The following is a 13,015-nucleotide window of genomic DNA, read 5'->3' as shown; positions in this document are numbered from 1 at the left end:
ACCACCCCCCTTCCCCACCCCAAAAAAATTTAAGTTCGTTTTTAAAAAATACTTTCAACTTCAAAATTTTATTTTTTCACCCCAACCCTCGACCCCCCCCACCCACTCTACTCACCACTACCAGCCCCCACTCCCCAAAAAAAATTTAAGTTTGTTTTTAAAAAGTATTTTCAATTTCAAAAATTATTTTCTACTCTAATTAAAATAAAAGATATTTCTCAAAAATATTTTTCATTCATAAGTCAAACACTAAAAATCTTTTCTACTCACCAACTAAACATGAGAAAATAAGTCAAAAATCAACTTGTTTTCCAGAAAAAACATTTTCTAGAAAAACATTTTCCTTCATACCAAACACACCCTTAGTAGTGATTTCTTTTCTTTTTTGATCATTTATGCATTTTGAGATTTTAATAATTTACATCTTGTATTTATGTTAAGATCTTCAGATATTTTAAGAAATAATGTCTTTTTTAGGAAATAAAATTAGAAATTGAACGTGAATAATTATAAAGAGAGAGAAATAGGATTTCATTAAACAATTGGCACCATATGCTACTGTGATTTCACCTGTATTATGTGTAGAATCACAAAGTATCTCCTTTCCAAATATCCAAAGCTAAAAGTATGGTATTCATATGATGTTGTAGTTGACTTATAAATTGAGTTATTCCAAATTTCTAGACCTTGTTTCAGTTGTTCTCTATACATTCACTTAACTCTTTATTGATGCTTAATTTAAAGATAACTTTATATAGTATAATGATGAACTTCAGTATGTTCACATGATTGTTAGCTATAATTTCAGTGGACTGGAGATGCAATTATTTTCCTTGTTTTGATCATTTAAAGAAGGTTGTGCAGTTTTTAATCATGTTGGTGTGAATGTGCCTTAAGTTTGTATACTCTGTTAAGAGCTCACATGAAAAAGATAGGCTTACGTGTTGGAATTGAGAGCGCAGTCTTAGTACTCTCTGGTTCTGAAATAGAAACTGAAAGACCTATGACATTCTTATTTACCTACTTAGCACAGCAAACATGTAATCTTCACCAAACTATGAAGAAATGTCATGAGATAAGTCTTCATGACAAAACACTTCAAGTTGAAAATGAGTTGATAAACAACCGAATGTCAAATGATCTCTTACAAATTAGAGAATGTTGTCATGAAGACTCTAGAAAATGTTGACATCAACATATCAGCATAGTCATTTCTCATGAAACTTCAAATGTTTCTTGAAAGATCAACTACGAAAAAAAAAATATTTGCTTCACAAATACTTCAAGGCTTGTCTTTACAAGTTCGATAAATCGAGCACCCCAACAAGCCTCGAAGCAGGGGGCATTTGTAGACAGTGAAGTTTTATTGATAAATTCATACTAAATTTGGATTAAATCTTAAAATTCATGATACATTGACCAAGTCAAATTACTGGTTAATAAAGCCGGATTAATATTTAGTCAAAATTATATGACTTAAATCAAGTCCAAATAACATTTGGGTCAGTCCATTAAATTGACAAGATGAGCCCAACTCATGTTCTTCAGGCCCAGGGGTCAAAATTGCTTGGACCTAAATACCCCTAAAGCCCTAGCTCAAGCCAATATAAAGAGGTCTTCATAAGACCAGAAGGGATAGACACATACATCCACACAAAAATACATAATTGCTCTTCAGTGGTGATCTGCAAGTCTTCTGCATACAAAGAAGTCTTCGCTCAAAGTATTGAGCCGCAAGTATTCCGCCAAATCAAGAACATCCGTGGAGAGAAGAATCAGGGGATTACATATCTTTTTAAGAGATTTTATATAGATTGTAACCTTCGCATTAATTCAAATACAAAATATTATAGTTTGCTTGCTATTTTCTTTTCCTGTTTACTGTATTTCAGGATTGAAACTTTAGACGCTTACACATGCAATTATCTACAAGATATTTTGTGAAAATATAGTTTACATAACAATAGACTAAATTGATTTATTTTTTTAAATTTGTGGAAATAGAAACATAGATTTTTTATTCCTAAATTTTAGCAGAGCATTATTGGGGTAGTTATATATATATATATATCAAATAATAGATTGGAGCATTTAATACGTTATATATGACATTGGACAATAATTAAAAAGATGAGTAGATGTAATATTTAAGAATTTTTGTGGTGCTAACACATTTAATTTTATATTCAATATTTAATTTTATATAAATATATTTTAATTCTAAATCATAGCATTATTATGTGTACATGCAATATATTTTAAATTCCTAAATTATAGCATCATTATTTGTACATGCAATTATCTACTAGATATTTTGTGAAAATATAGTTTACACAACAATAGACTAAATTGATTTGTTTTTAAAATTTTTTTATGTAAATAGAAACATAGATTCTTTATTCCTAAATTTTAGCAGAGCATTATTGGGGTAGTTATATATGTTTTTTTTTTAAACGTGAGAATATATATATATATATATATTAAATGGTACGGTTATATTTTTCTTTTCTCTGTTTAAAATTAAAATATAATAGATTTAAATAAATTCTCAGATTTAAAATTTAAAATATTTTTAATTTCTTAAATAAAAAGAATTAATTTAATATGAATTATGTTTTAAAAAAAGACCCCATCGTGCATAAGTATTCATCTTCTTAAAATGAATTTAAGCTTTAAAATATTTTTAATTTTTAATTTCAGATTTTAAGTTAATTTCATTAGTTCAATATAAGTTATGTTTAAAAGCACTTCATCTCATGGAGTAGTTAATAATTTTTTGCTCCTTTTCTGATTTTATCTTCTTCTTGGTGTAACATATATATATAGTGATTACTGATTATTGATTATTCAAAATTTAAAATGATGTAATAATAATATATATTTTTTTATTTAAAATATTGTGTAACTACCGTGGAATTAAATAGATGGGTCTAATTTATTGATTATTTAAAATTAAATTTAGTTACCGTAGAATTAAATGGATCTAAATCTAAGTATTGATATGTGTCTAAATTTATTTAATTAATTAGTGATTAGTGATTATTGATTTTTTAAAATTTAAAATTATTTAATAATAATTTATTTTTGTTTACTTAAAATGTTGTGTCACTACCTTTTTTTTTGGAAACTGTAATTGTATTACCAGATTTTTAAATATGTACAAATTTGAAGCTTAGGACATGGACATAATCCCAAGTCTCAAAGCCCATCACCTTTTCCTTGTCCAGGCTCTATGCTAGAATTTCTACTAAGGATAAAAATTTAGTTTATGCATTGCACTAGCTAGTCTAGGATTCATGCTACTTCTACAATAAATTTCCTGAATGATTTGCTTTATAATTTCCTCTATGCTCCTCTCCCTTTGCTGAAAAATTCTGTGATTCCTCTCTTGCCATATGTAATAAAGAGTTGCAGCTAATGTCATTCTATACACTTCATCTTGTATTGATTTCCTGTTAGCATGCATTGTTTCCCATTCTATCTCTTCATTCCAGCCTGCACTACTTCTGGTGATGGACAACCATTGAAGTAGTCTTTGCCATATCACAGTTGCCACACTGCATGCAAAAAATAGGTGTTGGTGTGTTTCAGGTTCTTCTTTGCACATTGCACAAATTGAATCAGTGTTTATCCCCCATTTGTCTAGCCTGTCTTTTGTGTACAATCTCCTTTGTATAGGCAAGTATAGGATGAATGTTCATTTGGGACTGCCTTGATTGTTGCATATCATTCTTCTCCATGGCACCTTACTCAACTATCCTCTAAATGTTTTGTACATGTCCTTAATTGTGAATGTTTCAGCCTCCATAACCTCTGTCACTTGTAATCCTGCTTCTGATATCCAATGCCCTGCTTGCAGGATTTTCCTCACAACCCAAGAAGCTTGTTTAACTTGCACTTCCCATGGTCTCCTATCTTCGATGTAGTAAGTATAGACCCATACTATCCATAACTTATCCTTTTTCTTAGACAGGTCCCACAAATATTTGAGTATTGCTGCTTTATTCCACACATACACATCTGTAATATTCAGTCTACCAGCAACCTTTGGCCAACATAATTTATCCCATGCTATAAGAGCTTTCCCTTTAGTTTGTGTATCACCATTCCATAAGAATATCTTGCATATAGTTTCTATCTGCTACAACACTTTCTTTGTAAGGAGAAATCCTTGTGCCCAGAAAGATTGAATAGATGTTAACACACTTTGTACCGACTGGAGCCTCCCTGCATAAGATAGAAATTTTACTGTCCATGTGTTTATTCTTCCCAACATCCTGTCTAGTAATGGTTGACATTGGCTTATTGACAGTTTTTTGGAACTTAAAGGGACTCCAAGATGCCTAAAAGGTAACTTGCCTTTTGTGAAACCTGCATGTTGTAGTACCAACTATTGATCTTGCTCTGACACTCCACCAAAATACACACAACTTTTGGCATGATTTGCTATTAAACCTGATACTTGTAATAACTGCTGAAAGCATTCATAAATTAGGACAGTTTATTGTACATCTCCTCTGCTGAACAAAAGGAGATCATCAACTAAACTCAGTTGTATAATATGTTCCTTATGGAATCTCGAATGGAACTTAAATTTGTTGTTAGCCCTCAATGACTTCAATAATCTAGTGAGATACTCCATGGCTAGAACAAACAGATATGGGGATAAAAGATCCCCTTGTCTCACCTCTTTTTTTTCTTGGAATGGTCTGCTGGGACATCCATTTATCACTATAGAATAAGAGTCTGTCTTGACACATCTCATAATCCATGTTATAAACTGTGCAGGTATCTGTAGACCAAATAGGACCTCTTCAAGGAAATGCCATTCCAAAGAGTCATCAGCCTTCTGCATATCAATTTTAAACATCCATCTAGGTAAAATCCCTTTCCTTCCATACCCTTTAACTAGTTCATGAGTTAGTATCACATTATCATTCAACATTCTTCCAGGTACAAAAGCAGCCTGACTAGGATCCACAAGATAATTCATTACTCTTTGTAATCTATGTGTAAGCATCTTAGATATTATCTTGTATATTGTGGTACAACATGAAATAGGCCTGTATTCTTTGATGGAACTAGGATGCTGTACTTTTGGAATCAGTGTTACATAAGCTCTATTAACAGGACCAAACATCTCATTAGTTTCAAAAAAATTGCAATACTCCCTCTGTTACCTCATCTCCTATTGTTGACCATGCTTGTTTGAAAAAATGTGCATTGAAACCATCTCCTCGTGGTGCTTTATTATCATCAATTCCTTTAAGTGTTGTTAGAACATCCTCAACAGTAAAAAGCTGTATGAGTGAGAGTTGTTGTGTTCTGGTGAGCATAGGGTCATCTCTCATTACTGTTGGCTTAATGGCTGGCATAGGTGAAGTTGATTGTCCTAATAATCCCTTGTAAAATCCCACAACTTCTTTTGTGATGTCATCTAGATCCCTGATTATTGTACCATCTTCTTTGGTAAGCATTGTAATTTGATTATGAGCTTTCCTTCCCTTCATACTAGCAAAAAAAATACGCAGTATTTGAGTCACCTAATTTGAGCCATTGCATTCAAAACTTCTGCTTATAAATTAATTCTTCAATCAAGCTCCATTTGATCAGTTGTGCCCTCAACTCCGTCTCTTCTTCCACCATATATTGAGGGATATGAGTACTTCTCATTTGATCATGTTTAGCCAAAAGTACTCTTCTAAACTGCTGAACTTTTTCTGTGACCCCTACATATTCTTTTTTGTTTAAATGTTGCATTTCTCTTCTTACAGCCTTCAGGTTTTGCCACACCCCTTGCATTCCTCCATTTTATCTCTTCCAGCTTGCCTATATTATGGTTTTAAAATCAGGATGTTTGGCTAAACAATTGTAGAATCTGAATGGCTTCCTACTTATGTCCCTTTGTGATTCCAATTCTATACTCAGAGGTGAATGATCTGAGAATAGAGGTTCCATCACCATCACTTGTACGGGTGGCATTCGAAGTACCCATTCATCATTAACCAATGCTCTATCCTGCTGAACACATGCCCATTAGTCCATGTATATTGCTTCCCTACTGTATGAAGCTCTGAAAGGTTACTGTTAATCATACAATCTTTGAATTCTTTGCTTTCTGCCAGCTGTACTTGACTCCCAATGGGTCTATCCTCTGGTGCTAATATTGAATTAAAATCACCCATTATCAACCATGGTTCCCTGATTTGTGTACTTAACTGTTTTACCTTTTCCCATAGTGAACTCCTGGTAACTATATTGTGCAGGCCATACACTGCTGTGAATTGAAAATTAACACCACTTTGTTGCATACCAACCATGCCATGTATACATTGAACTGATGTTTCCATCCTTGTAAACTTGACTATACTAGGATTCCATACAACCCAAATTCTGCCTCTAAATTCAGTTGTAGCATTAGTGCACCACTCCCATCCTGGCATTATTTTATTGATATTACTCCAAGCTTTCTCTTCTCTAACTCTATGCTCGAAAATTGCTATAATACTTACTTTATTCCTCCTAATGAACAACCTTAGCTCTTTGTGTTTCACCTCTTGGTTGAAACCTCTAACATTCCAAGTAACTAGCATAATATATTAGGGGGTTCAGGTGGTACCTCATGCCTTGCATCCTCTATGTTTCCACTATGTTGCCTTCTTCATATGTACTGTCTTCATTATGTGTGTTGTCCTCCTGTCTAGTGTGCTCAGGCTGCATTATCCCTTTCTTTGTTGCTCTACGCCTCACAGTTTGCCATTCTTCCTGATCTTGTGATTCATTTGTGGTGGTAATCTGTTGATCATTTTCCTTATCTGGTTCTTTTCCCTCCTTTGTTGTTGGCTTCCATTCCTTTCTTTGTCCTTGACCCTGCCCTTTCTTTGGTGGTGGTGCTCCTGTTTTAGCTACACAAGAATGTCCCACCTGTAAACATTTCTAGTAGAAGACTGGTTTCCACTCCTACCTTATTTGTTGTTCGAGAATTCTTCCCTTTGGATCCTGAATTTTGATCACAGTTGGGAGTATCCTTGTTATGTCCATTTCAACAAGTATTCTAGCAAAGGAGATTTTACTTGTTTGTGTAGTACATTCATCTGCATATAAAGGTTTACCCAAGCTACTTCCTATTTTGCTAAGCACAACATAATTCCAACAGTTGAGAGGCAAGATTGGAAGTTTTACCCACAAAGGAATTGTAGTGAGTATTTCCTCCTTAAAGTTGAAATTCGGATCCCATGGCTTCATAATGATTAGTCTTCTCAGCAAGTAATGAGGTCCTGAACAGAGCACTATATCCCTTTCTTCCTCATTTGCAAACCTTACTACAAAATACCCATCAGCATGATACAATACCACTGGTTTACTAGAAAAATTCCCCTGACTCAGGATGAATCTCTCCATAGCTCCAATTGATGGTGATGTACCCACCACATTAACGACCACTGAAGGTTTCCATTTCACATCATCCTCAGCTACATCCTCAGCCAATATCTCCACTATCTTCTCACCATCTACGATTATTGGAGCTATGTAAGTTAAATGCATACCTCTAGCAGCCATACGATTAGTAGCAAACAGGTTTGCCCATGGTTTCTCTGGTGTTTTTTCAGGCATACTCAACTTTATTGCAGATCTTTCCATTGCTACTGTTCCATTCATTTCATGCAATTGGTTGTTGCTGCCTCCAGTTCCTTTATGTTGCGGTAGTTCCGGCCAGTGTTCCTCCCTAACAGTTTCCCCTTTGCTCTTTCCTGATTTCTCCTCCGATATAGTGGTTACTCCTTCTGGTGTGGATGGATTTGGTTCATACATCTGTTTTGCTGTTTGCGTTTATTTACTAGTGTTGCTAGTGTTAATACCATGGAGTATTTCTTCCTCGCGGTTCCTTTGCGCTGTTCTGCGTAGTCTTCCCCTCCCCATTTCCAGCGAGGTGCAGGTTAGTGCACACTAACGTGCGCCAGAGCTACCTTAGAATTACATAAATGTGTCTAGTTATAATTTTTGACATGTGTCTATTTTATTTAAATAAATATTGATTATTGATTATTTAAAATTATTTAGAATTAAAAATTCTAAAAAATTGTGGTAGTGACATGTGTCATTTTTTTCTCCTTTTATATATAGATAGATGATCTAAGGTTGCTTGTAGAGTGAAGCATCAATGTTGTTGTTGTTCTTGTGAAAGGATGTTTTACATACTACTCAAACATGATTGTGAAAGAGTTTTCTCACAAAAAGGATTCATAAGGTTGAAAGGTTTTCTCACCTAAGCCGAATCAAGAGTAAGGAGCTATTCTAAATGAGCTCTAGCTTGGATTGGCTACTTAATTGTTTCTTTCGATGGATAATAAAGATAAATATGATTAGTGATAGTTCCATGGGATTTATGATGAGCACCGAGTGGACAAACAGTGATTACCCATGTTCCATAACTATGTCCCATCATAGGTTTATCTTAGATAGACATTAGCTATTTGATCCACTTTAACTAAAGTTTATGGTTCTTACCTTTGCAAGTAAAGACATCTCTTTTAGGTGTGGGATAGTCACTGATTCCATGTTATAGCTCACATGGTCTATGTCGGTTAAAGGTAAACTTCCCACAATAATTAACTAAAGTTACTTTCTAAAGTATCTCAGAAGTGTTTTATAAGATGATTAGCTTGCGTTGACCATGATTATGACTTATGTTTTCTAACATTTCATTTTATGATTTCTCTTTGTTACTGAATGTCATATAAAGTATTTTTGCATGATCTCGTAATTCTTGTGCATTTCTATCATACTTGGTACATTTCATATACTAATATATATTTGTGCCTATATTGTTTCACTAATAGGGTCCGACGCTCCTGTTCCCCATATTCGTAGCTAGTTGATTTGTTTGAGCCTTTGAAGATTGGTGAGTCCTCATGATCCAAGGGCCAAGATTCTTTTATTGCTTTTATGTCATTTTCGTTTTCATATTTTGTATATGATATATGTGTTACGTCCCAATCACTTTCCTTATGATGTAATTGATAGTTTTAAGACCTATGTTTGGTTTTTCGCTTTGCTCAAACTCGTTTGTATGAAATACTATCATTTGAACTCTTTACTTCTATTATCTAGCAGTGTATGATATATGCTAAGTGATTTGTATAGGGACTCTCGGGGTTCTATTCGACATGTTGCACCCAGGGTCTAAACTGGGTTGTGATAGATTGACTTACTTACCGGAGGAATATTGTAGATGTCATAATGACCATAAATTTTTATTTCTAATAGGTTGTTACACATTTGTCTTGCTATAATAAATTACATGCTATAATTTTATTTCCATATGAGAGTCAATATATGCGAAATCTATCTAGATACCCATAATTCATTTTATATCCCAAATTTAGGTAAAAAATATTTATGATTTTTGTAACTTACTTCTTTTATATTTATTATCTTGGAAACTAAATCATTTTATTTACCTTCTAATCAATTTTTTTTATCATAGCATATCATATTTGGTCCTATATATAGTTCACAACTCTTTACTCCTACCATCCAAACTTTCATAGGTTCAATTTGATTAGGAATCATGAAGAACTTCTCAAGCCTAGTTGTATGTCTATTTGTCCTTTTCATTGTTCTCTGTAAGTGACATTTTGATTTATTTACTTTTTTTTTTATGGGAATCTTATACTTAATATGCCTTAATCTAATAAAGTTGTATACGCATATAAAGACCACATATTAATTTCACAGTCTTTGAATAATTGCTCAATATTGCTTCTCATTATGTTTTATTTTTCTATTTTTTGTATGTCTAAACAAATTAAGGCACCAAGACGAGAGGAATCCATCTTGAATCTTCAAAAGAATGTAATTATCCACTTCCAGGAGCTATCAAACCTTGTGATCCAGAAAAATGCAATACCCAATGTTTTGACAAGTACCAAAATAAGCCCGATCCTCCTGGTATTACAGGAACACTTCTTGGAGGAACTTGTTTAGGTGACGATTGTAATTGCACCTTTTATTGTTAAGATGTACTATCCTTGATCTATGTTCAAAAGTTATATTACTTAATATTTCTCGAGAGAATAAACTAATAATTCTTCTTTATTACTATGAAATTATCATGTTTTCATTATTTTTAAATTAGAAAAGTAGGATCGTTTGGATACAAAATTAAATTCTTTTAATTTTTTCATATAATCTCTTAAAGTTTTAAAAAAAATCATATGGAGTTTGAAAAATTTACTAAAGAAAAGGTTAACCCAGAAAATGTTCAATTGGAAAATGTTATTTGATCACAATAGTTGATATATTAATAATAAGATGATAAATTTATTGTTAAAAAGAAGATCATATATGATGGTTCTAGATCGCATTATATATGTAAATTTATATTTACGAAAATCGACAAATAAATATTTAATATGACTAAATTTAACACTAAAATAATGAAGATAAAAAAGTCATCTAGAAATGTAGACACAGCGATTAATTTAGTATGTGAATTATTAAAATTTGATAAAACTAATGGCTCGTCGTATTTAGTTGAAACAAATATGATGAAATTATTACAACAACAATACCATATTCACTGTAATCCTAAAAGTGAAGTTGAAAAGGGTGATATGAACAATGTCTTAACCCTGCCTTTTGAGGGTAATGAGGTTGTTTATATGAAGAAATTTAGTACGAGTATTGTTTTTCATTTTTTTAATCTTAAGAAAAAATTACTATTTTGCATTGTTTTCTTCCACTTCCATATAGATGTACCAAATGTATTTTTAATCAATAGAGAAATGGAATAAAATGATTCAATAGCTCACGTAATCAATGTTTGATATTATATCAGTCTTATTTACTTAATTTTTTTTTAAAAAACAATTTAGGCATAAAAATGATAAAGGGAAGAGAAGTTGTCACGGCCCAGGGGTACACCCTAGATGTAACATGGCGTACAAGACCCCGAAGGACCTCATACAAGCCACTTAGCATATCATAGCATAAAGCAATAGAAATGATGCAGAAATTTTAAAAATATTTTTCATTCAACCGAAGTCTTTTATAGTAGCAAAGCGGGAGTCTATTACACTTGTCTCAAACCATCTAAAACATGAACATCTTTGGGACGCAGCCCATACAATAGTCTAAATATAAAACGAAAGAACATAAAGGAAATTGTGGCTATATCCTCGAATGCTATGAGGACTCACCAATCTTCAACTCCTTGCTCTACTAGGATCCTAGCCACCGGGATGAAACTCAAGTTCGCCGGACCCTACATTTGATAAGAATGTAGGCAAGAGTATGCGTTAGTACAAATGTACTAAATATGATAGCTAACATAACATCATCAAGAGCATAACAACATATTAGAAATCATAAGCTCCAACATAGACATAATATAAGCATTAGTCAACATAAGGCATAATTCATAAACATAAGAAATACATCATGTTCATAAGCATAGTAAATCCTTAGATCTTTATAACATAAGAGAACTACTTCTTAAGTAACCTCAAAGCATACTTGTGCAATGCATGGATGAGACCCCATAATCTCACCCATACTAAGTACCACTTTTAGGCCATCATAATCATAGTTACCATCTTTGGATCTTATCCTTAGCTTAATTCTCATAGACAAGGGAACCTTCACATTTAGTCAAGCATATACAGGAAGACAACTATATCAACAATCTAAGCTAAGCATACAATATATAAGAGAAACACTTCATAAGTAGCTTCAAGTCATACTTGTGCAATGCATGGATAAGAACCCATAATCTCACCCATATTAAGTACCACTTTAGGCCATCATACATAAATGATTATAATTTATCATTTCTAGGCTACCAAGGAATAGCACCATACTAGGCTAAACAAAGCCACCATGGAAAACATACTACCATGCAAGTTCAAGCTATTCAAGGAAGGGTACTATTGCTCCATCCTATCTACCAATGAAATAGTTTGGCCTAACCAAGTCATGCTACCATGCAAGCATTCTATGACACTAGCTCAAGCTAACCCTAGGAAGGATATGAGTTCTCAATCCAAGGCTACCATGAGATCTCCTACTAAAGCTACCATGAAATGGTCTTGTCTTACCAAGTCAAGATATTCAAGAAGGGATTTTGATTACACAACTTCAAGCTAACATAACTAAACACGCTTTGATTCATTTTAGGTGAGCAAGCCTTTCAACCTAGAATCATTCTATGTGAGAGAACCTTTCATATCATATCATATTCATGCATAAGTGTTTATATGAGGTTAGCCTTTCAACAATACTACTACAACGTCATAATCATAGACACTTCACTCTCAAAGCCTTAGCATACATAATTCATCATATTAGCATTACTTTCAAAGACCTAATAATCAACATTCATCACTACAAGTGTTACTCTCAAAGCTTTACTTCTTACAATCTTCACATAGGCCTATATCACAAGACATTCTAATCACATGCTTCATTCTTAAGCAATTCTAGTCATAAACCATCATAAAGGCTAAATCTCAAGCATTAATAATCATGATCCATCATATATACTTTAATCCAATTCAATTCATGTCTTCATGCTTTTACTCTCAAGAAATTACTACACATATAATCAACCCTAGAAGATTATCTCTAAATCCTCAATTTCCCTTCTTAAGGCATAAACCCACATTACTTCAATTTCAAAAATTAGACTAGGGTTAAGCATAGAAAATATGTAAATTCTGACTAAAAACATGTAATTATATCAAATCTATCATATACTATCATAATCCACTCAATTGGATCAATACCAATAACATTAGAAGAAACTCTAACTTGAATTGGGGAATTCTTCTTCTAAATTGGGAAAATTCTAGGGGGATCCATTGATGAATAAGCTATCATACCTTGATTACAAAGCCAACCAAGCTTGAAACAATGGAGTCTTGACTCGACCTAGCTTCTTCTTCTTCTTCTTCTTCTTCTACTTCTTCTTCCTATTTCTATTCTTCTTCTTCTTCCTCCTCCTCCTCCTCCTCCT

The sequence above is a fragment of the Solanum tuberosum genome, unplaced genomic scaffold (genome assembly GCF_000226075.1).
Source record: "Solanum tuberosum cultivar DM 1-3 516 R44 unplaced genomic scaffold, SolTub_3.0 scf00254, whole genome shotgun sequence".
NCBI lineage: Eukaryota > Viridiplantae > Streptophyta > Magnoliopsida > Solanales > Solanaceae > Solanum > Solanum tuberosum.
Note: the sequence above shows the minus strand (reverse complement) of the source record.